This window comes from Palaemon carinicauda, chromosome 1 (genome assembly GCF_036898095.1).
Source record: "Palaemon carinicauda isolate YSFRI2023 chromosome 1, ASM3689809v2, whole genome shotgun sequence".
Lineage (NCBI taxonomy): Eukaryota > Metazoa > Arthropoda > Malacostraca > Decapoda > Palaemonidae > Palaemon > Palaemon carinicauda.
Genome location: NC_090725.1, coordinates 330857427 through 330884662, shown reverse-complemented (window position 1 = coordinate 330884662; position 27236 = coordinate 330857427). Strand labels below are relative to the sequence as shown.

Here is a 27236-nt window from a genome sequence, read left to right as displayed (position 1 = left end):
GACTTTGGGCCACCTGGGGCTTGCCAACCATAGATCTCTTCGCAACCTCGATGACCAAGAGGCTCCCAATACTTTGCTCACCTATCCCGGACCCAGCAGTAGTTCATATAGATGCCTTTCTACTAGATTGGTCTCATCTAGATCTATATGCATTCCCTCCGTTCTAGATTGTCAACAAGGTACTGCAGAAGTTCGCCTCTCACGAAGGGACAAAGTTGACGCTAGTTGCTTCCCTCTGGCCCGCGAGAGAATAACTTACCGAGGTACTTCGATGGCTAGTAGACGTTCCCAGAACACTTCCCCTAAGGGTGGACCTGCTACGTCTGCCAAGCGTAAAGAAGGTACTCCAAGGCCTCCACGCTCTTCGTCTGACTGCCTTCAGAATATCGAAAGACTCTCGAGAACTAGAGGTTTTTCGAAGGAGGCAACCAGAGCGATTGCTAGAGCAAGGAGAACTTCCACCCTTAGAGTCTACCAATCGAAGTGGGAAATCTTCCGAAACTGGTGCAAGTCAGTATCCGTATCCTCGACCAGTACCTCTGTAACTCAAATAGCTGACTTCCTCTTATATCTGAGGAAAGAACGATCTCTTTCAGCTCCCACTATCAAGGGTTACAGAAGCATGTTGGCATCAGTCTTCCGTCACAGAGGCTTAGATCTTTCCAACAATAAAGATCTACAGGACCTCCTTAAGTCTTTTGAGACCACGAAGGAGCGTCGTTTGGTTACACCTGGTTGGAATTTAGACGTGGTTCTAAGATTCCTTATGTCAGACAGGTTCGAACCACTTCAATCAGCCTCCCTGAAAGATCTCACCTTTAAGGCTCTTTTCCTGATATGCTTAACCACAGCTAAAAGAGTCAGTGAGATTCATGCCTTCAGCAAGAACATCGGATTCTCATCCGAAATGGCTACATGTTCTACAGCTTGGTTTTCTAGCCAAACACGAGCTGCCTTCTCGGCCTTGACCAATATCGTTCGATATTCCAAGCTTATCGTATAGTTGGAAATGAACTAGAAAGATTATTATGTCCTGTAAGAGCTCTTAAGTTTTTTTTTAAAAACCTTTACGAGGCCCGTCTGAAGCTTTATGGTGTTCAGTTAAGAATCCATCTTTGCCTATGTCAGAGAATTCTTTATCCTATTTTATCAGACTGTTAATACGAGAAGCTCATTCCCTTCTGAATGAGGAAGACCAAGCTTGGCTGAAGGTAAGGACACACGAAGTTAGAGCTGTCACAACTTCCGTGGCCTTTAAACAAAATAGATCTCTGCAAAGTATATTCGACGCAACCTATTGGAAAAGCAAATCAGTGTTCGCGTCTTTTATCTTAAGAATGTCCAGTCTCTTTACGAGAACTGCTACACTCTGGGACCATTCGTAGCAACGAGTGCAGTAGTGGTGGGGGCTCCACCACTACAATTCCCTAATTCCAGAACCTTTTTAATCTTTCTCTTGAAATATTTTTGGGTTGTCCGGAAGGCTAAGAAGCCTTTCGCATCCTACTTGATTTGGCGGGTGGTCAAAATCATTTCTTGAGAAGCGCCTAGATTAGAGGTTTTGATGAGGGCCTTTAGTATGGGTTGCAACCCTTCATACTTAAGCTCCTAGGAGTCGCTCAGCATCCTATGAGGATCGCGAGGCTCAGTAAGGAAGACGTACTTAAAAGGGCAGAGTAATTGTTCAAGTCGTCTTCCTTACCAGGTACTTATTTATTTTATGCTTGTTATTGTGAATAACTGCTAAAATGAAATACGGAATACTTAGCTCATAATAATGTCAACATGTAATGCTGGTCTCTACCCACCCCCCTGGGTGTGAATCAGCTATATGATCATCGGGTAAGTTTAATGTTGAAAAATGTTATTTTCCTTAGTAAAATAAATTTTTGAATATACTTACCCGATGATCATAAATTAAAGGACCCACCCTTCCTCCCCAATAGAGACCCAGTGGACAGAGGAGAAAATTGGTTCTTGTTGACATCGAGTACTTGAGTACCTACTTGACAGATGGCGCTGTTGATGTACACCCCCACCTGTATAGCGATCGCTGGCGTATTCCGCCCGTAGGTTATTTCTGTCGGCAGCAGAGCTGACAGCTATATGATCATCGGGTAAGTATATTCAAAAATTTATTTTACTAAGGAAAATAACATATTTCTTCAACAAATGTGTCCTGAACATCTGCTGAAAGGTGTTGTTGCAACTTTAATGCAGCTTCTCTCAATTCTGCATCTGGCATAGTAGTAATTTTGAACAGAAATCCAAACTTGTCATTGAGATTCTGGTAGATTTCTTTTCTTTTCACCAATTCTGTAATCAGTGAATCCAGAATGACGAAGTATGTAGCTGTCTTACATTTCTGCCTTGGTAGCAATACAATTTCATTGTCTGGCTCTTCAAAATTGCGTTTCCTCCTCCTTGACGGCTGATGATCAGCCCGGTAACTGTAGTCTTTCACCAGCAGTTTAGCTTTCTCTTCAAACATTTCAAAAGCTTCATCATTGCGAAGTGAGATTACAAATTCCACTAAGCCTGCATAGAGGTTAGCACAAGTAGCCATTTCAATTTCAGTTTTCTGAAGTGTCTTGTTCGTGGCATTTAACCGTTCCAGTATACAGTCCCAAAGCACACAGAGTAAGGCCAATTCAAAATCTTCCAATTTTGATGCTAAGCTGGCTGCTTCGCTTCTTGTAGTTGCTGTCTGGTCTTCATCCTCTGCTATTTGGATCAAAGCAGAACGTATTTCAGCAAAGCTGTCTTTCTAAGCATGTGTTGCATCATGCTGCGCTGACCACCTTGTGGTTGATAATGATTTGATGAGATCTCCATGAATGGTTGACTTGAGTATACTCCACCGATGCGTTGAAGCAGAGAAAAAATTAGTGTGTGCTTGTAAAAGTCCAAAAAATGAAACTGCAGCAACACAACACTCCGCAGCACATGACCCAACAAGATTAAGAGAATGTGCTGAGCAGGGCACATATTCAGCAAGTGGGTTGATTTGCTTGATACGGGCTTGCAATCCATTATATTTACCCGACATGTTACTTGCATTGTCATAGCTCTGGCCACGGCAATCCATAATAGAGAGATTATGTTCAAGCCGAGTATCCAGTACTACATTCATCATTGTTTCTCCATCATGGCCTGAAAGAGGAATGAATTTTACAAAGCGCTCTACAGGCTTACCTCTGGAGTCGACAAAGCGAACAATGAATGTCAGTTGATCTGTATGTGAAATATCTGGTGTTGAATCTACACTCATTGCAAAGTATTTTGCAGTTTTCACAGCTGCTATAATTTTATTGAGGACCTTCTTAGTCATCAGTTCAGTAAATTCATTGCAAATAGTAGATGACATGTAAGATACAGTGCCTCTCCCTGCATTCCTAAGGCGTGACACTTGATTTGCTAAGAATGGATCAAATTGTGCCAACAGTTCTATGATCCCTAAGAAATTACCATTGTTTTCTGAACCAAAAACCTCATTTCCTCCACGGAAAGCAAGTCCTCTTAGAGCTAAGAATTTTACAACAGCAACAACTCTTTCTAGAACTTTTCTCCAATAAGTGCGCTCTTTTTCAGTTTGATTTTCCAAATGAGAATCCAATAAGCCTTTTTTCTGTGCACGAAATACACTGGCTAAAATGCAGCTCCTGTGAGAGGTGCTGTTTTCATGTTCCTCGAAACGCTTGGAATTTTTCCAGTCATTGAACCCCTGTGTGAAGGCATTTTCTTTGGTAGAAAATAGCTTGCATGCTGAACAGTACACTTTTCCTGAGCTTTCAGAGTGTGTACCATCCATGGTCTTTTCACAGTTTCTGAATTTGCAAGCTTCCTATAAAACATAGATGACTTTAAACAACGACGATTTCCATCATCATAAATCCTTGCTGATTTCCTAAAGTCAATGTACAGAGTTTGACTGAAGTTTTCTGCAATGAAAGCATTACGTAGAGAATCTGGGATTACATTTGGGCATGAGGCAGGATCTTTTAAGACAAATCCTGTGGATGAAATGTCCGTCACATTGAGAGGAGACACAAAAGAAGTAGATGCTGGCTGAGAAATAATGGAGGGAGGGCTTCCTGTATGATCTGACGTATCTGCAGATTCAACTGTACTGGTAACATCAGACACTGTTTTCGTGAGCATGTCTGTGATCTTTTTTCAGCTTCCTACATCTTTCTTTTTCTGTTCTTCTTGAATTTTCTTCTTTCTTTTCTGTGACCCACTCGCATAAGAACGTCCAACATCACGTTCACGAGATGCCATAATGAGGATGTATCACTGTCTGTAATCCTGCAAATACAAATTTTTCATTATCAATTATTATTTTTTTATTATTAATTATTTATTTTTTCAACATCAGGTTCACGAGATGCCATAATGAAGATGTACCACTGTCTGTAATCATGCAAATACAAATTTTTCATTATCAATTATTATTAATTTTTTAATTATTTTTTTTTCTTCTGTCAATTGGGGGGATATGGCCCTTGTAGCCCCCTTTCCTCTGGCTGCGCCTCTAAAAATTCAAAATGTTACCAGAAAGGAGTCATATACAGAACTTTTACCATAGATTAGGTTAGTGATTTGGGCTACGAGTATTTTACTAATTCATCCTCCTTGATCTCCAATTTACTTAAATGGAAATCATACTGAAATTGCACGGGAAAGTCAGATTTTCTCCAAATCCAATGCTTTTCTGGACGTCATTTGTTCCCTAGATAAATTTTCAACACCCTGAAATAGAAAAATCAGTACCTAAATAGCTGTGTAAACAGTGGTAGCACTAATAGTAAAATAGCAAATCCTTAGCATTTTGCCAAGAAATTGCATGGTTTGCAACATTTTTGCACTTTGATCTCACTAACTTCTAGAGTAATAGAGATCTGTTATTGAAATGATAAAGACTTAAAGACAGGACAAAGTGCTTTTAAAACCTACAAACGGAAGTCAGTTTGCGTTTTAAGTTTTTTTATAGTACTTTTTCCAAAAATGCGTCTTTACTGGTCCATGCGTCTTTACTGGTCAAGTAACCCTATCAGGTACCTCCCCTAACATTTAGAGGAGAAAACAAACATTTATCCATACACATCAATGTCTATCAACAACACTTCAGTTAATTTGTCACAGTACAAGTCTAGATAACGTGTAATTACTGCAGAAAATTGGAGAGGAATCTCCCATACTCGCCCATTAGCGGGAAAACACAACCGTTCTGATGTAAACAAAGGCGTGTTGAGTGTTGCCATCTATGGTTAAGTTTATTTATTTTTATTTTATTTTATTTCATTTATTTTTGTTATGATTAATTTTTAAAAATCAATTTTACTCTCCAAACACTTGAACTTTTTAGGTAGGGACCCCTTTGCACTTGCACCATGTGCGCAGTCTTGGATGAGCCCCTGAACCCCTTGGATTGCGGGGCCCCCAAATGCGCGGGGCCTTAGGCAAATGCCTAGTTTGCCTATGTGGTAATTCGGCCCTGTCGGCAGCCCCTCTAGATGGAAAAGAAACGGTCCTTGACTAGTTCTATGGCACTCAGAAACCTCATAGGACCAGTGCAGCTTTGCCCTGGTCAAAGGGGTTGAAGAGTGCCAAACAGAAGGCTGTGTCCCTGGCAACTGGTTCCACCTCTTCTCTCCGCTCCAACTCGTCCTCCAAGCTCTTACCTCCTCCGTATGTGTTTCAGAGGAGGTACTACGAGATCCTCGGAGAATCTCTTCCAACGCTGCCTCTCGACCACTATAGAGGCACTCTCGAAGGCCACCCCCTTCGAGAAACTTATGGGACTTCCTGTCTCCTTTTCGGCCTCTGAAATCCTAAACCAGGAAAAGATGGCGAAGTACGCCATGTAGACTACTTTGTGGCTGGATTTCTGGTTAGGATCCTTAGGACAACTGATGCGTTTTAAAGACCTGTCTCGGGAGTCCTCCGGGAAGTCTTTGGAGACTTTCCTTTTGTCCGGCACTCGGGCCATCGAGTTCCTCTCTCATCAGGTAGAGAACCTTTGGGCCAACACTATCCTGAAGAGGAGAGATGCCGTCATAGGCAAGCTCTATAGACATCTCCCTCAGGCCGAAGTAGCGAGTCTGAGAAATGCTCCTTTCGAGGGCAATTCTTTGTTCCATCCCGAGGATGTCGAGCGGGTGGCAGAGAGGTGGAGGAAGTCCAGCCAGGACTCCCTCATCCAAAAGGTCTTAACAGCTAAACCTTACTCCTCTCAGCCACAGCAGAAAGCACAGCAGAACCCGTAGCCGAAAAGGGCTAGAGACCCAAAACAGTTGGGTAAAAAGGGTGCAAAGCAGGCCTTTCACAGCTAAAAGTCCTTCCGTGGAGGAAAGGGTAAGAAGGGATCTGGCTGAGCCGGTCCCAATAAGACAGGCAATCCTCCCATTTGTCCACCTCTGGGGGATGCCTGCAAAGCTGCTGGCAGAGGTGGCTTTACCAGAGGGCCGAACCCTGGACGGTCGAGGTGATTCGTTCAGGGTATCATATCCCGTTCACGCTCTCTCTCCCTCCACTGACTCGAGTGCCGATTCCATTGAACTCCTGTGCAAAGGGATCCGCACAGGAGTTTGCCCTCAGGGCAGAAGTCCGGTCCATGTTGGAGAAGGACGCTCTCCAGGAGGTCCTCGATGGGTCCCCAGGCCTCTACAGTTGACTCTTTCTTGTGAAAAAGGCGTCTGGAGGCTGAAGACCAGTCATCGACCTCTCGGCCCTGAACAGGTTTGTCGAACAGACACCTTTCAGGATGGAGATGGCCGACACAGTCAGACAAGCGATAAGACCCCAGGACTTCATGTGCACTCTAGATCTGAAGGACGCATACTTCCAGATCCCAATTCACCCGTCTTCCAGGAAGTAGCTGAGATTCATGTTCAATCGGAAGCATTACCAGTTCAGGGTACTATGTTTCGGTCTTTCCACTGCACCCCAGGTATTCACGAGAGTATTCGCCCTAGTATCATCTTGGGCTCACAGAGTCGACATCCGTCTCCGAAGATACTTGGACGACTGGCTGATTCTGGCAGACTCGGAGGCGGCCCTTCTCCGCCACCGAGACGAGCTTCTAAGGTTTTGCCAGGATCTGGGGATCGTGGTAAACCTCGAGAAGTCTCAACTACTCCCCTCGCAAGAACTAGTATACCTAGGCATGCGATTAGACACCCTAAGGCACAAAGTGTTTCCATCAGACGAAAGGATCCAGAGACTGAGGGAGATAGCACAGGTCTTCCTCAGTCGGGAAGAGCTCCCGGCGCAGTCTTCTCGGTCACCTCTCTTCCTTGACCCGACTGGTCCCCAACAGTTGCCTCAGAATGAGATTCCTCTAGTGGCGACTAAAATCCCAGTGGAACCAGCACTCCGATTCCTGGGATCACCTAGTCCGCATAGGGCTAGAGGAACAGTCGGACTTCAGGTGGTGGCTGTCGGAGCCAAATCTCTGCAAAGGGGTCGATCTTCTCATCTCTCCCCCGGAATTGATGCTGTTTTCGGATGCATCACAAGAAGGGTGGGGGTCTCACGTGCTACACCATTACATCTCCGGCTAATGGTCCGAATCAGAAAGGTACCAGCGCATAAATCTCTGAGAGATGAGGGCAGCCTTTCTGGCCCTCAAAAAGTTCCACCAGGTCCTGGCGGGGGCACTCCGTGGTGCTCATGAGCGACAGCACCACCGTAGTAGCTTATCTAAGCAAACAGGGCGGTACCTTTTCGCAGCAGCTGTGCCATCTTGCAGTAGATACTCAGATGGGCAGAAGACAACTGGGTGACTCTTATCAGCTCGCTTCATTCCGGAAGGGCAAGCGGAATGTGCTTGCAGACAAGCTGAGCAGAGCGACTCAGATAGTTGGCACCGAGTGGTTTTTTAATCCTTTGATAGCCAACAAAGTCCTGACTTTGTGGGGTTTCCCCGACTGTGGATCTGTTCGCAGCGGCCTTGAATTTAAGGCTCCCGTTGTACTGCTCCCCTGTCCCGGATCCCCAAACTCTATGGCCAGATGCGTTTCAACAACTTTGGATAAACCTGGACGCTTACGCGTTTCCCCCATTCTGTCTGATGAGAAAAGTCCTCAACCAGGTACGCGCAAGTAACAATTTGCAAATGACCCTCATAGCTCCGCTATGGCATCACGCAGAATGGTTTCTGGACCTTCTGCATCTCCTCACGGAGATCCTGAGGGAGCTTCCTCCACAACACGACCACCTCAAACAACCACATGCCAACATCTTTCACAGAGCCGTAGCCTAGCTTCGACTTCACGTCTGGAGACTATCCAGCACCTCCTCACACAGAGAGGCTTAACGCATCCGGTTGCAAAAAGAATGGCTGGACACCTCAGGAGATCCACAGAGGCAGTCCACCAGGCGAAGTGGTCAGTTTTCTGTGATTGGTGTCGTGAAAGGGGTATCTCTCCCCTCGATGCCTCTGTTCCAACTATAGCAGAGTTTCTTGTATACCTTCGGGAAGAAAAGCTTCTCTCGGTCTTGGTAGTCAAAGGCTACTGCTTAGCCTTGAGTCTCGCCTTTAGACTGAAATGAGTTGATATTTCCTCCTCGTTGGAACTTTCTTTGCTCATACGCAGTTATGAGCTTACCTGCCCCCAGGCAGAGCTGGGGTTCGGGTCCTCAGGTCTCTGAAGGGCTTCCCCTATGAAGCACTACGCCAGGCCTCAGATCGCCACCTCACGTGGAAGACACTGTTCCTGCTCGCTTTGGCTTCAGCCAAGAGAGTCAGCGAACTTCATGGTCTATCTGCTGATGTCTCCCGCTCTAGGAGATGGGTGGAAGTAATCCTCAACTTCGTCCCTGAGTTTGTAGCTAAGACTCAAAATCCGGGTGTGCCGGACTCCAGGTTCGGCCCATTTCGGATAGAGTGTCTTCATTCTGTAACCGAAAATCCAGACCAACTGTTACAATGTCCAGTGAGGAGTCTGAGGTGTTACTTAAAAAGAACAGCAAAAGCTTGCCCCCGTGTATGAGCACTTTTTGTCAGCACGGGGAAGGTCAATAGGAGGGTCACGAGGAATACTATTTCCTCCTGGATAAGGAAAGTAATCGAATACGCTCTATATCCGCATCCTCCTCTGTCCAACCGACCCAGAGCTCATGATGTCAGAGGCATTGCAACGACTCTGGCGTTCAAGAAAAATTTTTCTGTGGCACAGGTATTGCAAGCGGGCATGTGGAAGCGTCAGACGACCTTCACAGCCCACTACCTGAAAGACGTAACCCACAGGAGCATGGAAACCTTCTCCATTGGTCCTGTGGTGGCCACACAACAAGTGATCTAATGCCTCAGGCTCCTTGATGGACAAGTAGCAGAGGGTCGAGGGCTGAGGTTACCCGGGTTAGTCTAGGGTGAATGAAAAAAAATGTCTGGCTCACTTCTTTCTTTCTCCTTCTCCCCCCCTGGGGAAATAGCTCCGCAAGACCGAAGCATAGCTGACCTCACCCCTCTGCAGGTAAGAATCATTTCCCTTGTGCATCCTGGGTATGAATGAATACTTTGTCACCAATACCTCTTGAGGGAGGGTATTGGATATGTCTTAGAATCCTCGAGTTCCTACGTGAAGACAAGCCACGAGTCTCTCTCACACAAGCTTCTGCAGGCTGCTATCAGTGAGTTACCTTGTAACTACTTTGATTTTAGCGAGGGTAGGGTTCCCTCTACTATTGATCACAGATCCAAATAGAGAGGACCCCGAGTCATGACCAAGGCCAGTTGGTAAGGACTTCCTCCCTCCTAAGAGTAAGTCACCCTAATAAATAGCGAAGGTTTGTATGTGTCGGAACAAATAACAAATTTGGAAATAATTTGTAGTTTTCCTAACATACAAACCTGAAGCTATTTATACAAATTGGCCAGCCACTCTGTCCCCCTAGAAGTCCTGCCAGAAAGCAAAAGTGGTTACTCAACCGACAGGTGTGAGTGAGTGGGGTAGCTAGTCTACCCCAACCCCCTCCCGCTAACTAGCGGATGGGATAATTATCCCTCACTAAAATTTTCTTGGCTGGTTTTCAGCGTTGCCGAAAGTAATACCCTAATAAATAGCTTCAGTTTTGTATGTTAGGAAAAATACAAATTATTTCCAAATTTGTTATTTTATGACTCTCGCTTGATTGGATTTTCGTTTGGATACTCTAGTTATATGTTTGGATATTGATATTTTGACCCTTGCTTGTTTTTTTATCTCTAACAATTTTCAAAATGGCCACCACCTCTGAAAGTTTTAGGGTGTGTGCTAGTGGGTGTAAGACCCGATTATCAAAGGCCTCCATTGATCCCCATTCAATATGTGTTACAGTAAATGTAGAGGTAAAGTTTGTGAACTTGATATTAGGTGTAGCGAATGCCTTGTTTTATCGGATCATGAGTGGCTTGAATTCGATCGCTATATGCGAAAGTTAGCTAGAGATAGGGTAAGATGTAGTTCTTCTCACTCTTCTAGAGATTTTTCCTCTTCTAATATCACTGAACCTATTCCTTCCCCTGTAGTGGTAGTTCCTGATCCCACTACGAGTACCGCTGATGAACCAACACTTAAAGATATGATGTTGGCTATACAGGCATTGGGTGCAAAGGTAGAGTCTATTGCTGTGAATAGAACGCAGTTAATGTCTGATGTTAAGCAGCTAAAAAGTAAAAGTGTAAGAGGTGTAGTGAGTGTTATTAGTGTTATGGAGGGTGCGCCTGCTCGGGCTTGTCGTTCTCCTAGTCCTAGACCTTTTCCAAGCTCCCCAATCCCTGGGAGAAGGAATGTCGAAAGACGAAAGGAAGCGAGAGGCTTTAGCTTCCGAGCAGGCGTTCCCTCGAGCGTTCCTGTTGACGTTTCCCAGGACGTTCGTCCTCACCATAGGAAAGGTGAGGTTAAGGTGTTTTGTTTGCCATCAGATGACGATATTCCTAAAAGAGGCTGGCGTCAAACGTCCAGACCTCTTAAGAGGAAATTTGACCAGCGTCCTTCCAGGACATCGCAAGCAGGCTGTAGTCATTGGAGCAGCCCTGAACACTTTCCTTCTACCAAAGAAAGTTCACCTTCTAAGCGTCCTGTCAGGATGTTAGATTTTGGAGAGGATCGTCTTGTTGTTGAACAGTTGTCTGATCCGGGCATGACCTCGATTCTTGCTCCTCCGCCTCCTTCAGATTGGCTCTCACCCGCTGGACGCTCTAAGCGGTTGGTGAGCGGTGTAGAGAACGAATCTGCGATTAACGTTTCACAAGCAGATTCTAATTTTAATATGTTGCAAGAAATGCAGCAGAGGCTTTCATCGTTCATGAAATACTATCAGATTAAGGAAGCTTCCTCTCTTAACACCAAGCGGCGCAAAGCGGCGATTCGGGAAACGCTTGTTGATTGCGTTCGGCGACGCATAGCGTTCGACGTCCGGATGAACGTGACGTTAAACGTACTACACGTGAGGTTGAATGTCCTGCCTTCCAGGAAATCGAGCGCCCTCCTAAACGAGGTGCTGTTCGTTCACTTAGTAGTGGCAGTGAGCGTCCTACTACACACGCTTTTGAGCGTGCCGCAAGGCGCGATGCCGAGCGTCCTCTTGAGCGTTCGTCTTTGGCTAGGCAGGACATTGAGCGTCCTCCTGGTCGTAAAGTCGAACGTCCTCTAGGACGTGAGGTCGAGCGTCCTCTAGGACGTGAGGTCGAGCGTCCTCTAGGACGTGAGGTCGAGCGTCCTCCAGGACGTGACGTCGAGCGTCCTCCAGGATGTGACGTCGGGCGTCCTCCAGGACGTGACGTCGAGCGTCCTCCAGGACGTGTCGTCGAGCGTCCTCCAGGACGTGTCGTCGAGCGTCCTCCTGTACACGAGGTTGAACAGCAAGTTTCCACACAGGACATTGGAATGGACACAGTACTTCTTAGCTCTGATCGCGTGGACCGCAAGAGTTCCGATGAGCGTCAGTCTTTGTCAGAGGAAGAAGTTGATGAGCCTTTTTAGGAGTTATCTGAGGAGGAAGACACTAAATCTTTTTGTCCTTCAGTGGACTTAAAGAAGCTGCAATCACCCAGAAGACTTGAAAAATTCTTCAGTCAGGTGAATGACAAAATTGGGAAGACTTCTCAAGTATATTCTCACAAAATACAAGTAAAACTTTTGATACAAAATAGTAAACACTACTACGCGTTTCTAGGATAAGTCCTTTCTCGTCTTCAGGTAGAGAGTGAGGTGGATGTTGCAGTCAGGGGGTATATATACCCAGGATCAGGATTACAGGTGAGGGGCCTCGAATTTTCATTGGTTTTCATTGGTTGATCGGAGCTGGTATGGCCTGGTGTACGACGAGCTCGGCCGGGAATACTAGTCTCTGACGTCATCAGGGGACCTGAATTTTGATTGGCTGAGGCGCGCTCTGAGCCAGCCAGGCTGCTCTCCCGCTCAGCAAACTGTCCCACGTGGCTGAGATCATTTCCTACACCGGTGTCAAAATTCGGGGTATTTTCGTGGTCAGTGGTGTCTTCATTAGGTCCTACTTGATGAGGGTTTCTTGATGTATCAATACGGCGGCTTGATGTAAACAAAAACATCTCTTGAGTCGTACTAAGGGTGTGTTTATCTCGCTGTATCAGTAGAGCTTCTAGAATGCGTAGATGTCGACTATCTGGGGCGCTATTAATAATCTTGGTGTTACTGATAATGTCAGCTCGACAAATATGGGTGTTGTGCCTTTGTAGGACATGATTCTTTATAGCCCCTTGCTGTGCGTGGCAAGAAATTCTCTTGGAAAGACGCATAGTTTTCATGCCAATATTATTATTATTATTATTACAAGCTAAGCTATAAACCTAGTTGGAAAAGTAAGATGCTATAAGCCCAAGGGCTCCAACAAGGAAAAAGTAAAGTAAGATGCTATAAGCCCAAGGGCTTCAACAAGGAAAAATATCCTAATGAGGAAAGGAAACAAGGAAATGAATAATAGAAATAAAATATTTCAAGGACAGTAATAACATTAAATTAGATCCTTCACATATAAACTATAAAAACTCAAAAAAACAAGTGGTAGAGAAATAGGATAGAACACCATGCCCGAGTGTACCCCCAAGCAAGAGAACTCAACTCCAAGACAGGGGAAGGCCATGGTACAGAGGCTATGACACTACTCAATACTAGAGAACAATGGTTTGATTTGGAATGTTGTTCTCATAGAAGAGCTGCTTACAATAGCTGAAGAGTCTTTTCTACCCTTACCAAGAGGAAAGTAGCTACTGAACAATTACATTGCAGTAGTTAACCCCATGAGCGAAGAAGAATTGTTTGGTAATCTCAGTGTTGTCAGGTGTATGAGGACAGAGGAGAATATGGTAAGAATAGGCCAGACTATTCGGTGTATGCGTAGGCAAAGATAAAATGAGCCATAACCAGTGAGGGGCATCCAATGAAATTTTGTCTGGCCAGTCAAAGGACCCAATAACACACTAGCGGTAGTATCACAGCTGGTGGCGGATGCCCTGGCCAAGAGATCCTATAGCAAACCTAGCTTCCTCAAGGATCATTCCCATTATTTGTTGAATTGAACGTTAGTTGCAGGTATGCCACATGATCGAGCTAGTTCTCACAAAGAATAGGTTCAGTTTAAAAGTATCTTTTCAGCCCTCATAGATGAGGGGAAGGATGGCCAATTAAAAGCAAACCCATTTCTTGTAATGACGATGCATCCTGCCTTCGTGTCTAGCAATTTCGGGTAGTGAGCTAACACCTGCCACATCTTCATGCCAAGGTTACCATCAGCTCTTCTAGGAGAGTGACACTCCAAAATTAAAGAATTGTTCTGTAGTCTTGGGTAGTGCCATAGCCTCTGTACCATGGTCTTCCACTGTCTTGGGTTAGAGTTCTCTTGCTTGAGGGTACACTCGGGCCTACTATTCTATCTTGTTTCTATTCCTCTTGCTATTTTCAAGTTTTTATAGTTTATATATGAAATATTTATTTTAATGATGCTACTCTTCTTAAACTTCTTGTAATTTTTCCTTATTTCCTTTCCTCACTGGGCTATTTTCCATGTTGGAGCCCTTGGGCTTATCGCATCCTGCTTTTCCAACTAGGGTTGTAGCTTAGCAAGTAATAATAGTAATGATAATTAGTAATCATCACTTCCTTTCCTATACAGGATAAAAGTCCTTTGACATTTCCAAGGATATGAAACCAGCCAGTTTTGGTTATAGGGACTTTCTCCTAAGGATAAATCTATTAAAAAACTCAGGTTTGTAGAATTATTACACATTACTTTAAAAAGTGTATTGTAAACCTTGATCAGTTAGAGACTTAACCCTCTATTGTTACCCTTTGTCCATAGATTCCTTCATTTGGTCGATTCTTCGGAATCCATGAAGCCTTTAGGTTTTGGTATTAAAAACTAGTACCCATATTTATAAATAGTTTCTCATATACATTTTGTTCACTATTTCTCTTAAAATCTCATTTAATCCTGGCCTTGATTTTTATCCCATAGCTACCATTCATTTATGTTGTATTCATATGTATTAATTTTTAAATTTATCGGTTATATTCATATGTACTATTTTTGACTATCAGTCTTTATTCATTTCTTTTGCATGTCTAAACCATAGCAAAGTTCGTGATATTGGCCTGTTATTAAGTAGAACAACTCCATATCTCTGTGTTACGACCCTTGTTGGGCCGTGGTGCAAGTTCTTATTGCACGATAAGAGAGGTCAGTGATTTTTGTAATATCCGACATAAAAATAGGTCAGGGGAAACGAAAACACTTTGGAAAACTTAACAGTATTTATTAACAACAATTTTTTTTAGAACAGCCAACCTTGTGACCTAACAATTTAACAACTTAACACTGAACAAATAACAATTAATAATTAACACTTAACCATTAATGACAAAATTCCCCAACGGGAATCACCACACTTTCAACGAGAGAGAGTCAATCATTTGGATATTTAAACACAATTGATAATCAATAAAAATCCCCTGACGGGAAACACCACACTCTCAACGAGAGAGAGTCAATCATTTAGATATTGAAACACAATTGATAATCAATAAAAATCCCCTGACGGGAAACACCACACTCTCAACGAGAGAGAGTCAATCATTTAGATATTGAAACACAATTGATAATCAAGAAAAATCCCCTGACGGGAAACACAACACTCTCAACTAGAGAGAGTAAAAAAAAACTTAAAAACTAAACAAAACACTAAATACATAAATGTTCTCACACTCTTTGAGGGTGGAGAAAAACACCCACAGCTCCAAATAAGGTAGCAGCTCCACAGACACTCTGCTACTGTAGAGAGTACAGCTCCGCAGGACTCCTCACCAAAGGCAGGGAAATGTAGCCCCAATCCAAAAAAAAGGCAAATTGTCTCTCCTACCTGGCAACTGTCTCCCTACTTGACACCACGAGCTCCAAGGCTCCCGCAGCTGATCAGGACGAGGATGCGTCGACGGAGGAGACTCTCCTGGGTCCACTTGAAAGCCGGTATTCCGGCGTCGGCGATGCGGACCGCAGAAGAGAATCAACAGGCAATGCAAGACACCGCAGGTGGCAGAAATGCACCTGCAAAAAGCCGTCAACAGTGGGTGGTGCAATCCTCAAAATGCTAACATTAGCCAGCAGCTGCAGTAGGCCCTGGAAACCTTGGGCTCGAACTGGTTCTTTAGCAATCGAGTTCCTCACAAGTAACCTCGGGTGTCTCTTCTCACCAAGGACTCGAAAAACACAGTTTAACAAAGCATTAAACTAGACACTTATAAATCTTTAAATGAGCAGGGAGGAGGTTAAAGCAGCACTTCAACAGAAAAAACTTTAAATTTACAATTACAGCCTTATAAACTAAAATATTATACTAAATTTACATAAAACAAAAAATGCAGAAACAAGGCTGACAAAGATTAAAGCAAAAATTACGTTACTGCATAATACTCTGTAATCTCATTTGTGATATGTTCTCTCTGCTACACACTGATTATGAATCTTAAATTCCTTTTCAAAATAATCCAAATGTTTTTGAATTCCCAGGCCTTATACAGTTACCTTGAAAATATCCATTTTCTCTCGTTAATTGATTGCAAATTATTTCTTCAATCAGTTTATTGATTGATTGAAAATTTCTTCAATAAGGGTATCAATTGGTTACAAATTAGTTCTTCAATCAATTTATCGATTGATTGCAAATAATTTCTTCAATCTTTGTAGAATAAGGATTTGAAATATTGAGTATGTGTAGTAAGTGGACTCTATAGCAATGGAAATGACCAAAAGAAATTATGCTTGCATATGTGTACATATATGCACAATCATAGACTGGAGGGTCTTATTTTAGTCTGGTAAAGTTTAGGATATCTAAATGTAGGATTTCCGGAAGCTGATTGGCCAAAGGTATGGCACCTTAGATTGTGTGTGCCAAGTTGCAGAAGTACGGCATCTCACGTTAACTAGCCAGTACTGTTACAAAATTATGTATGCCAAGGTTTGAAACTTATTTTGAAGGAAAGAAAGATGGCCCATATACTCTTACAGGTGTTACTATAGTACACCCATTTAATCCAATGGTCCATTTACATAGTTTTATAGATTTTTCTATATGTCCATTGCATTAATGCACATTAAAAACAATTTTCTTACTTCATTGTCATGTGGTATGATAATTTACATTAACCTCCCTATCACAGATGCAAATTTTAAAGATTTGAAGGTTACTCATGAATGGCAGAGGCAAGGGACAGTGACAATTCCCTAGCTAGCAGAACAATGCCTTAGAGACTGACCATATATTCACATGATCAGTGCCCAAGCCCCTCTCCTCTCAAGCTAGAATCAGGGAGGGCCAGGCAATGGTTGCTGATGACTCAGCAGATAGACTATAGGCTCTCCCAAATCCCCCATTCTTAGTTCAAGTGTGGTGAGGTTGCACACACTACAAGAAACTAGTCTGATCGGGACTCGAACTCCAGCATGGCGAATACCAGGCGTAGACATTTCCAGTAGATGTCCAATACTACCATCCAGTTTATTGACTTATGTCTTCCTGACCTCCGGTAAGAAAGCACCAGCTTATGGAAAGTCAGGGCAGCTAAGCGTATGGGAAATTTTTTACTACCGTGGTGATGGAAGCATCGTCGTTCCAAGTCTTAATCTTGTGTGGTGCTAAGATTGTCTACCATGAATCTCTATCGTCTTTCTGTAAAAATTAAGAATATGTGAATAATATTTTATGCATCATTCACCATACTTTTTTCTTTAGGGATTTATCATTGTTCTGTATGTTAATCTACTTTATTTTTTAAAGATTCTAAATGTCCTATACATTTGTTTACTGTAATACATACATATACCTAGGCACTTCCTCTGATTTTGGGCGGTAGCCAACATCAAACAAATAAAAAAAAAGGGGACCTATCCTCTCTACATTCCTCCCAGCCTGACAAGGGACTCAACCGAGTTCGGTTGGTACTGCCAGGGTGCCACAGCCCACCCTCCCCCGTTATCCACCACAGATGAAGCTTCATAATGCTGAATCCCCTACTGCGGCTACTTCCGCGGTCATCCAAGGCGACCGGAGGAAGCAGTAGGGCTTACCGGAACTGCGTCACAATCGCTCGCCATTCATTCCTATTTCTAGCATGCTCTTGCCTCTCTCGCATTTATCCTCCTATCACCAAGAGCTTTCTTCACACCATATATCCACCCAAACCTTGGCCTTCCTCTTGTACTTCTCTCATCAAAGTACCAGAGGAAAGCCAAGGTTTGGGTGGATGGATGGAGTGAAGAAAGCTCTGGGTGATATACTGTAACATATTCTGTAAATTATTGGTTAGAATATTATGATCTCGTTAGATTGTTCTATATATGGGAAGCTTTTTTTATTAATAAGAAAATGGATTACATAAGTTATATCTTATATAAGTTGAATATGAAAAGGCTGTGACAGGTTTTGATAGCATTTCATTTTTATTTCAGATCACTTCAGTGGTAGAGCAATTGAACATGTCAGCGCTGGAAGTCCAACGAGCTATTGGAACACCAATTGCTTCAGCATTTTCTCAAGATTTACATCAAAACGCCGTTATTGTTTTTTATTTTCATGTACATTAATTCAAGTCTTAAAGCATTATATCCCCTCTTGAATAGTCCATTGATTGGAAATAATTTTTGATAAGCTAAAATCTTTTGTTTTAAGCATTGCACTACCAAAATCTGATCAGTTTGGGGACAGTTTTTGTCACTTTTAAAAGTATGCCACAGACTGATCTGTGGCAATAAAGATATCGTAACTTAGCTTAGTAAGGAAATTTGGTCAAATTAAGGATTATTATTTGTATTTGTAATTGGTGGATTTGCCCATATCAGTTCTGATGTCTTATAAGTACATATAATGTCATTTAATGTTTCTCAATTTTAAGAAGAATCCATTATGTATAAAGTAATCACCATTTTCCTAAATATGTATGGTGACTTGATATGATTTGTTATTCGTTGGGAAAATTTAACAGTGACTACAATTTTACATTAGAGTGCTGGGTTTTTCTTTAGCTTGAACACAGGTAGAACATCTTTTCATTTGCTTTTAACATGGCAGTTTTAAAATACATGCAAAGTGTTTTATAATAATAGTTTGTTCCGTAACTGACATACAAACCACGCTATTTAATAGGGGTATTACTTTCGGTGTAGCTGAAATGACGAGCCATTAGAATTTTAACGAGGGTTTACTATCCCACCGCTAGGGGAGGGTAGCTTGCTAACACCCCCCCCCACACACACACACACACACCTGTGCTTGAGCTCACTTTGCTCGAGCTCACTTTGCTCTCGGATCGGGTGGTAGTCCGACGTGTCCGCTCTCACCCTCGCCTCCCTCTGACAGCCATTAATGTCCTTTTGCTTTTTCTTCTACAGGTTCGAGTGTGAAGTTGACCTCTGCGAATATGCGCACCTGTCCTGGATTACCTGACCGCCCCTGTGGAACATTCATGTCAGCGGTCGAGACGGACCCTCACACCCTTTGCCCTTACTGTAGAGGTCAACAGTGTGATAGTGGTAATAAGTGTGGTGAGTGTAGTGAGTGGTCTACCTCCCAGTGGGAGAGGATTTCTCGGCGACGTAAGAAGAAGTCCAGGCGGGATATTTCTCCTTCGAAGTTTTCTTTGAAAGGAGAAAATCCCAAGGACTCTTCTTCCGTTGCCCAAACCTCCTCCGAAGCTCCCGCTCGATCGGTCTCTCGAAAGAGACCGTCGAGTGGTAGCGTAGACCGTGGTTCTGTTTCCCGAACTTGTGGTTCGAGAGATGGCGTTGCCTCCTCTAGCGAGGCAGCTCCACCTCTACCCCCGGGGGAGGATCTTAATTTGTCTAATTTGTTTCAGCTTTGGTCTTCCTTGGGGCTCGAGGGTTCGCCCTCCAAGGAAACATTTCTATACATCATCCGATTGGGTGCCCCTGTCAAGCAATCGCTTGTCGACGCTGTGGTGTCAGAGGTATCCAATGCGGTATCTCCTAATACCTCTGCCTCTTCTCATCCCGCAGTAGCTGAAGGCTTAGTTTCTCCCGTCCCTGCTCAACCTACGAGGGAGAAACTTAAGTCCAACATTCTCTCCTGCTTGTGATTCTCCCCCTCGGGGGAGTTCACTCACAGAGACTCCTCTTCGGAGGACTGCTGAAGGTCAGCTTGCTGATCCAACGGTACCCAGAGGGCGTATACGTCGCAAGGCTCGCTTTCCTCTTCGCCAGAGAGGCTTTCCTTCACCTTATAAGACGGTGAGGAGGCGCCTCTTCGGTTCATCATCGTCGTTGCAGTCCGCCGCAGAGGAGCCTCGTCATCGATCACCGACTGTTCCTGCTGCGGATCGTTCGCGATCTCCTTCGGTGGAAGGTCGTCCTATCAAAGGACACGTCGACCTTCCACTCGACAGCCTGCTGACCTGCCGTCGCCGTTCCTGGCAGCTAATGAGCTTTATGCGCCGACTAAACCTGTCTATCATAGTCAGGCACCGGTCCCTTCAGGGCAACAAGGGCGTACGCGCCATCACACACATGTTCCTTACGCGCCATGTTAAACATGCGCGCCAACGATCTCCTGCCCATAAGGATGTTCCTGAGATAGCGCGCCAGCGCTCACCTGCGCGCCAGCACTCACCTGCGCGCCAGCGCTCACCTGCGCGCCATCAACCTACTGTGTGCTAACACCATGCGCGCCAGCGCTCTCCGACACGTCAGCGGTCGCCAACGCGCCAGCGCTCTCCTGCGCACCAGCGCTCTCCAACGCGCCAACGATCTCCTGCGCGCCCACGATCTTCGGATCTGGGGGCGGTAGGGAAGTCTAAGACTTCACTTACTCGTCAGCGCTCGCCCACGCACCGCCTGCTATCTCCTGCGCGCCATTCCTCGCCAGCGCGCAACCGCGCGCGTTCACCTGCACGCGCTCACGCCCATCCCCTACAGCAGCTACACACCGCCAGCCTGATGTGTGCCCACAAGAGGCACGCCAACGAACACAGGTGCCGACTGCGCGCCCGCGTGCAAGGAATATCTCTCCTGCTCGCTCGTGCCCTACAACATCTTCTGGGGCGCGCGATCTCTCGCCCGCTCGACCACGGGCCCTTCATCCTGATCCTGCGTGCTCGCGCTCGCGCACAATCAGCCTCCTGCGCACTCTCCTGTGTCTCCTGCGCACGCTTCTACGCGCCATCGCTCGCTAGCGCGCCCTCGCAATCGCCCTCACGCGCGCGCATCAGCAGTCCCCCACGCGCGCCAGCAGTCTCCCGCGCGCGACCCCGGGTATTCCCCATCGCGCAAGCGCCAGCGCGCTCCCCTGTGCGATCACCAATACCCTCCCGCGCGCGAGGCTGCAGGACAACGCACGGCAAGGTCGCCATTGCCACATTCACCCCCCCCAAACGCAGAACAGCGCGCTCGCCGGTGGAGAGGAAGGTTCCAGAAAGGTCTAGGGACATTTCTTCCTTTTCTTTTCGGGCAATCCCCCCTATGGAAACTCCTCCCTGGGATCGATCCATCCCTGTCCCTCCAGAGGGAGTGTCTGACAGCACAGCTATCAGCCAGCAGCCGCGGTTTGGGGCACTAATCGCCAGCAGCCGTGGTTTGGGGCACTAATCAGAGCGGTTACACAGGCTGTCAAGCCTGTTCTCTCTGAATTGGGCCACAAATCCTTGGCTGCGTCAACCCCCATGAAGAGAAAAAGAGGAGTTTCGGACGCGGTGACTTCTCCGAGGACCAAGCTGTCTCCTCGTAAGCCTTCGAGGCAGACTCCCCCCCAGACTTTTTTTTTCCTCCCTGTCTGATGACGATTCCTCGTCCTCAGGGTAGTCACGTGAGGTGAGACGTTCCCCCATCGCACCAGTGAGGGAAACCCCACCTCGCGTTGGAAAGTTTTCTCGGGTAGGGGCGGAGAAGAGCCTACCTCCGTCATTGTTGGAGTCTTGCATCCCTCCCAGGAGGGAGTCGAAGGACTCTAAAACAGTACCGAAATCCTCGACAAGGCTTAGGATGGAGCCAGACAGTCACTCAGAGAACGTCCGCGATTCTCCCCAAGAAGAGCCTTCGGGGACAGGAGATTTCGCTGCGAGTCCAACATAAATGGTGGTCTACCCTTAAATCTGCACTCTTTGGTGTAGATGCAACAGTTCCTCCTTTACTTAAACCAGATGGCTCAGTCACTCACTGTCCAAAGGAAAAGGCAACCCTTTTGGCTGATGTTTTTGACAGTAAACAGAGTAATGAAAAACTTGAACTTCCTCATTCCTGTTTTCCTGAGGCTAAACTAACTAGTTTAGCTTTTTGATCTCGTGAGATTAAAGCTCTGTTGATGGACCTTGATGCTTATGGAGGTGTAGACCCAAATGGCATTTTTCCTTTGTTTTTTATAAAGACAGCAGATTTCTTAGCTCCAAAGTTATCTGTTATTTTGCGCAAGTTAGCAAGAAGAGGAGCTTTTAGCACTAGTTGGAGAATTGGTAATGTTACTCCTCTATGTAAATGTGTTTGTGGTAGCTCAAGTCCCACTGATTACCGCCCAATTTCCATAACTCCCATATTATCTAAAGTTTTTGAACGTCTTCTGGCAAAACGTCTAAATAGGTTTGCTGAAGGTAATCATCTACTCCCTAGTTTGCAATTTGGTTTTCGTAAAGGCCTTGGAGCATGTGATGCCCTTCTTACAATCTCCAATGCTGTACAGAAATCCCTTGATTGTGGTCGGGAAGTTCGTATGATTGGCCTTGATTTTAGTGCTGCCTTTGACCGTGTTAATCATAAGGCCCTTGTTTTCAAACTGAAACAGTTGGGAGTGGGTGGGTCGTTTCTTAGCATTATTATTGATTTTTTAAGTAATAGATCTCAAAGAGTTGTTGTTGATGGGCACCATAGTGATTATAGGAATGTGATATCTGGTGTTCCTCAGGGTAGTGTTCTTGGCCCATTACTTTTCATACTATATACACATGACATGTGGTTTGGCCTAGAAAACAAGCTTGTTGCATATGCAGATGATGCTACTCTCTTTGCATCAATTCCATCCCCTGAATGTAGATCTAGGGTTGGTGAATCCCTTAATAGAGATTTAGCTAGAATTAGTGCATGGTGCAAATTATGGGGTATGAAGTTGAATCCTAACAAAACTCAAAGTATGATTGTAAGTAGGTCAAGGACGGTGGTTCCTCAACATCCGGATCTCAGTATTGATAATGTTTCTTTAAATATGTACGATTCTTTCAAAATTTTAGGTGTGATTCTCGACAGTAAATTTACTTTTGAGAAACATATAAGGTCTGTGTCTTCTTCAATTTCACAAAAAATAGGCTTATTGAGAAAGTCTTTCAAGATTTTCGGTGATCAATCTATTCTGAAGAAGTGTTTTAATTCTTTCATTCTACCTTGTTTTGAGTATTGTTCTCCTGTCTGGTCTTCAGCTGCTGATTCTCATCTTAATTTGTTGGACAGAAACTTATGGTCTATTAAATTTCTTATTCCTGATCTAGATATTAATCTCTGGCACCGTCGTTCAATTAGTTCATTATGTATGTTGCATAAGATTTTTCACAACTCTGACCATCCTTTACATTCAGATCTCCCTGGACAATTCTATCCTGTTCGTAATACTAGGCAGGCAGTTAATTCTAATAGCCAGACCTTCTCCATCACGAGGCTCAATACTACGCAGTACTCTAGAAGTTTTATTCCAGCTGTGACCAAGTTGTGGAATGATCTTCCTAATCGGGTGGTTGAATCAGTAGAACTTCAAGAGTTCAAAGTTGGAGCAAATGCTTTTTTGTTGACCAGGCAGACATAGTCTTTTTATAGTTTATTTATGACATATTTGTTTTTGATGTTGTTGATAGTGATGTTGTTGATAGTTTATTATATGACATGTCTGTTTTGACGTTGTTTCTTATTTTAGAATGATTTATTGTTAATTTGTTCTCTTCATTTATTTATTTCCTTATTTCCTTTCCTCACTGAGCTATTTTTCCCTGTTGGAGCCCCTGGGCTTATAGCATCTTGCTTTTCCAACTAGGGTTGTAGCTTGGATAGTAATAATAATAATAATAATAATACGGAGGAGAGCTACAGGAGTCAGAACATGAATTTTGGTAGGTTCTGATCCTTATGAGGACTCTCAATGGGTTTGCTGACCCCGAGATTCTCCCTCAAGAGGGCAAAGACACGGTCTTGGACTGAGTATTTGGGACTCAAAAACCTTCTAAGGCCAGTGCGGCTCTGCCCTGGTCTCAGGTGGTTAAGAGTACCAGGGACAAGGTTGCGGTCCAGCTCTCTGAGTTAGCCTCTTCCAGCCGATCCAGTGCCGGCAACAAGCTTCTCCCACCTCCTCGCGTACAGCAGAGGAGGTACTTCGAGATCTTAGAGGAGCCTTATTTAGCTCTTCCCCTTCACCATTCTTTGGAAGAGCTTAGCAGGGGAGTCCCTTTTGAGAGAGACTCCAACCGGCAGGTCTCATTCTCGGCAACTGAGATTCTTTAATCAGAAGGTTGAGAAGTGTGCTATGCAAGCCACTTCGTGGCTGGATATCTGGTTAGGGACCTTAGGTATCCTGATACGTTCGGAGGATTTCGCCAAAGAACGTACCAGGAAAGCTATGGAGACCTTTCTACTCTTAGGCACTCGCACGATCGAGTTTCTGGCCCACCAAGTCTCGAACTTGTTGGCGAACACCACCCTGAAACGTCGGAATGCGGTGGCTGAGAGGTTCCATCAGAAGGTCCCTAGCACCGAGATAAGCAGGCTCAGACATTCTTCCGTGGAGGGAAGGAATCTGTTTGAGCCTAAGATGTGGAGCATGCTGCTGAGAGGTGAAGGAAGTCCCACCAAGACTCCCTCCTACATAGGGCTTTGACATCCAAGCCTTATAAGCCTCCAGCGCCTCAGCAGCCCCGTCCTACCAAGACCACAAAACCGACAACGGCAGCAAAGACTGTGGTGTCTAAGCCCTTTCCTGTCAAGGACAGGAAAGGCTAAAAGTCCTCCAGGGGAGGGAAAAATCCTAGAGGGAGCAGCCGCGGCCGCAAACGCTAGGATTGGCAGTCCCTCTGCATGTCCACCAGTGGGGGGATGCCTACAAAGTTGCGCAGACAGGTGGTAGCAACTCGGGGCCGATTCCTGGACGATTTCCGTAATCAGTCAGGGATATCGCGTCCCGTTCACAACATCTCTACCTCCCCTGACGACGAATCCAGAGTCATCGAGCTCCCTTGCCTTGGGATCAGCAAGGGGGCAAGCCCTTCGGGCAGAAGTCCAAACCATGTTGAAGAAGGGCGCTCTCCAACAGGTCCTCAACGGGTCCCCAGGCTTCTTCAGTCGACTCTTATTTGTAAAGAAGGCGTCTGGAGGCTGGAGACCAGTCATCGACCTCTCGGCTCTGAACAAGTTTGTCAAACAAACTCCGTTCAGCATGGAGACCGCAGACATGGTCAGACTTGCAGTGAGACCACAAGACTTCATGTGTACACTGGATCTGAAGGACGCGTACTTCCAGATCCCAGTCCATCCGTCTTCAAGGAAGTACTTAGATTCAGCTTAGACAACAAGGAGTACCAGTTCAAGATGCTGTGTTTCGGTCTCTCCACAGCACCACAGGTTTTCACCAGACTGTTCACCCTAATATCGTCGTGGGCACAAAGGATCGGCATCTGTCTCCGTTATTTGGACGACTTGCTGATCCTAGCAGACTGAGTCATCCCTTCTTCAACTCCGAGACAAACTTCTGAGACTTGGCCAAAATCTGGGGATCATGGTAAATCTCGAGAAGTCTTCTCTGCTTCCCAGTCAAAGACTGGTATACCTAGGCATGATTATAGACTCCAATCTCCACAGAGCCTTCCCATCAGACGACAGGATAACAAGGCTGAGGAAGGTCGCAAGCCCTTTTCTCAGACGAGAAGAACTTCCAGCCCAATCGTGGTTACGTCTCCTCGGTCACCTCTCATCTTTGGCTCGTCTAGTTCCCAACGGTTTCCTCAGGATGAGATCCCTCCAGTGGCGACTCAAGTCCCGGTGGAATCAAGGTTACGATTCCCCGGACGTCATGATCCCCATGGGACCTTCGGAACGGATGGACCTCCAGTGGTGGGTGACAGACAAGAACCTACGAAGAGGAGTGGATCTTCTCTTCCTCCCCCGGATTTGATGCTGTTTTCGGACGCCTCAAAGAAAGGGTGGGTGGCCCACGTTCTGCACCACAGGACCTCAGGCCTGTGGTCAGAATCAGAAAAGTGCCTCCATATAAATCTTCTAGAGATGAAGGCCATTTTCTTGGCCCTAAAACAGTTCCAATAATACCTGGCGGGTCACTCTGTGGTGGTGATGAGCGACAACACCACAGTAGTGGCTTACATCAACAAGCAAGGAGGTACCTTTTCGAAGCAGCCATCCCATCTTGCAGTAGAGATACTGAGATGGACCGAAGTCCACTCGATTCCACTATCGGCACGTTTCATTCCAGGCAAGAGGAATGTGCTCGCGGACAATCTGAGCAGAGCGTCTCAGATAGTGAGTACCGAGTGGTCTTTGGATCATCTAGTAGCCAACAAAGTCCTGACTTTGTGGGGTTCCCCGACAGTGGATCGGTTGGCAACAGCTTTGAATTTCAAGCTTCCGCTGTACTGCTCCCCAGTCCCGGATCCCAAGGCGCTCTGGCAAGATGCCTTCTAACAACGGTGGGACAACATCGACGTGTACGCCTTTCCCCCGTTCTGTCTGATGAGGAGGGTGCTCAACAAGACGCAGAATAGTTTCCGGACCTTCTACAACTCCTAACGGAACTTCCGAGAGAACTCCCACCACAACACGATCTACTCAGACAACCACATGCCAACATTTTCCACAAAGCCGTAGCTTCGCTACGACTTCACGCCCCGAGACTATCCAGCATCTCCTTGCTGAGAGAGGATTTTCGCAACAAGTTGCGATCAGGATGTCTGGACATCTGCGAAAATCATCCGTATCTGTCTACCAGGCAAAGTGGAAAGTCTGTGATTGGTGTCGTGGAAGGGGTATCTCTCCACTCGATGCCTCTATTCCAACAATAGCGGAGTTCCTCGTGTATTTGCGGGAAGAAATGCATTTTTCATTCTCGGCGGTGAAAGGCTATCGCTCAGCCTTAAGTCTAGCCTTCAGGCTGAAAGGAATGGACATTTCTTCTTCGCTGGAACTTTTCCTACTCATACAAAGTTACGAACTTGCCTGCCCTCAGTCGGAAGTGAGACCTCCTCCATGGAACGTGGTTCGAGTTCTCAGGTCTCTTAAGAGACCTCCCTATGAACCATTACACCAGGCTTCAGATCGCCACCTAACTTGGAAGACGGTGTTCCTACTAGTTTTGGCTTCGTTCAAGCGAGTCGGTGAACTTCATGGACTCTCGTATGACATCGCCCATTCAAGGGGATGGGGGGAGGTAACGTTCAAATTCGTCCCTGAATTTATTGCTAAGACTCAGAATCTGGGGGTGGCGGACCCTCGGTTCGACTCCTTCCAGATTTCGAGTCTCCGTTCTGTAACAGATGACCCAGATCATCTCCTACTGTGCCCATTAAGGAGTTTGAGGCTATATCTCAAAAAGAACGGCTGCAGTCCGTCCCCAGGTGCAAGTGTTGTTTGTTAGCACTGGGAGGACTAAGAGGAGGGTCACCGAGAACACCATCTCGGCATGGATTCGTAGGGTGATTCATCTGTCCCTGAATCCAGACCCTCCTCCGTCACGTCAC

At 45.4% G+C, this 27236-nt stretch overlaps 1 long non-coding RNA gene across 1 annotated transcript in view; it reads left to right on the top strand.

The window, feature by feature from the left end:
- The window catches only part of LOC137645654 (uncharacterized), a 35536-nt gene extending 16920 nt beyond the window's left edge, over window positions 1-18616 (top strand). Inside the window, exon 3 of the long non-coding RNA XR_011045330.1 lies at window positions 17968-18616. This is a non-coding gene — a long non-coding RNA (uncharacterized lncRNA). The remainder of the gene's footprint in view (window positions 1-17967) is intronic.
- Window positions 18617-27236: the final 8620 nt, after the last annotated feature.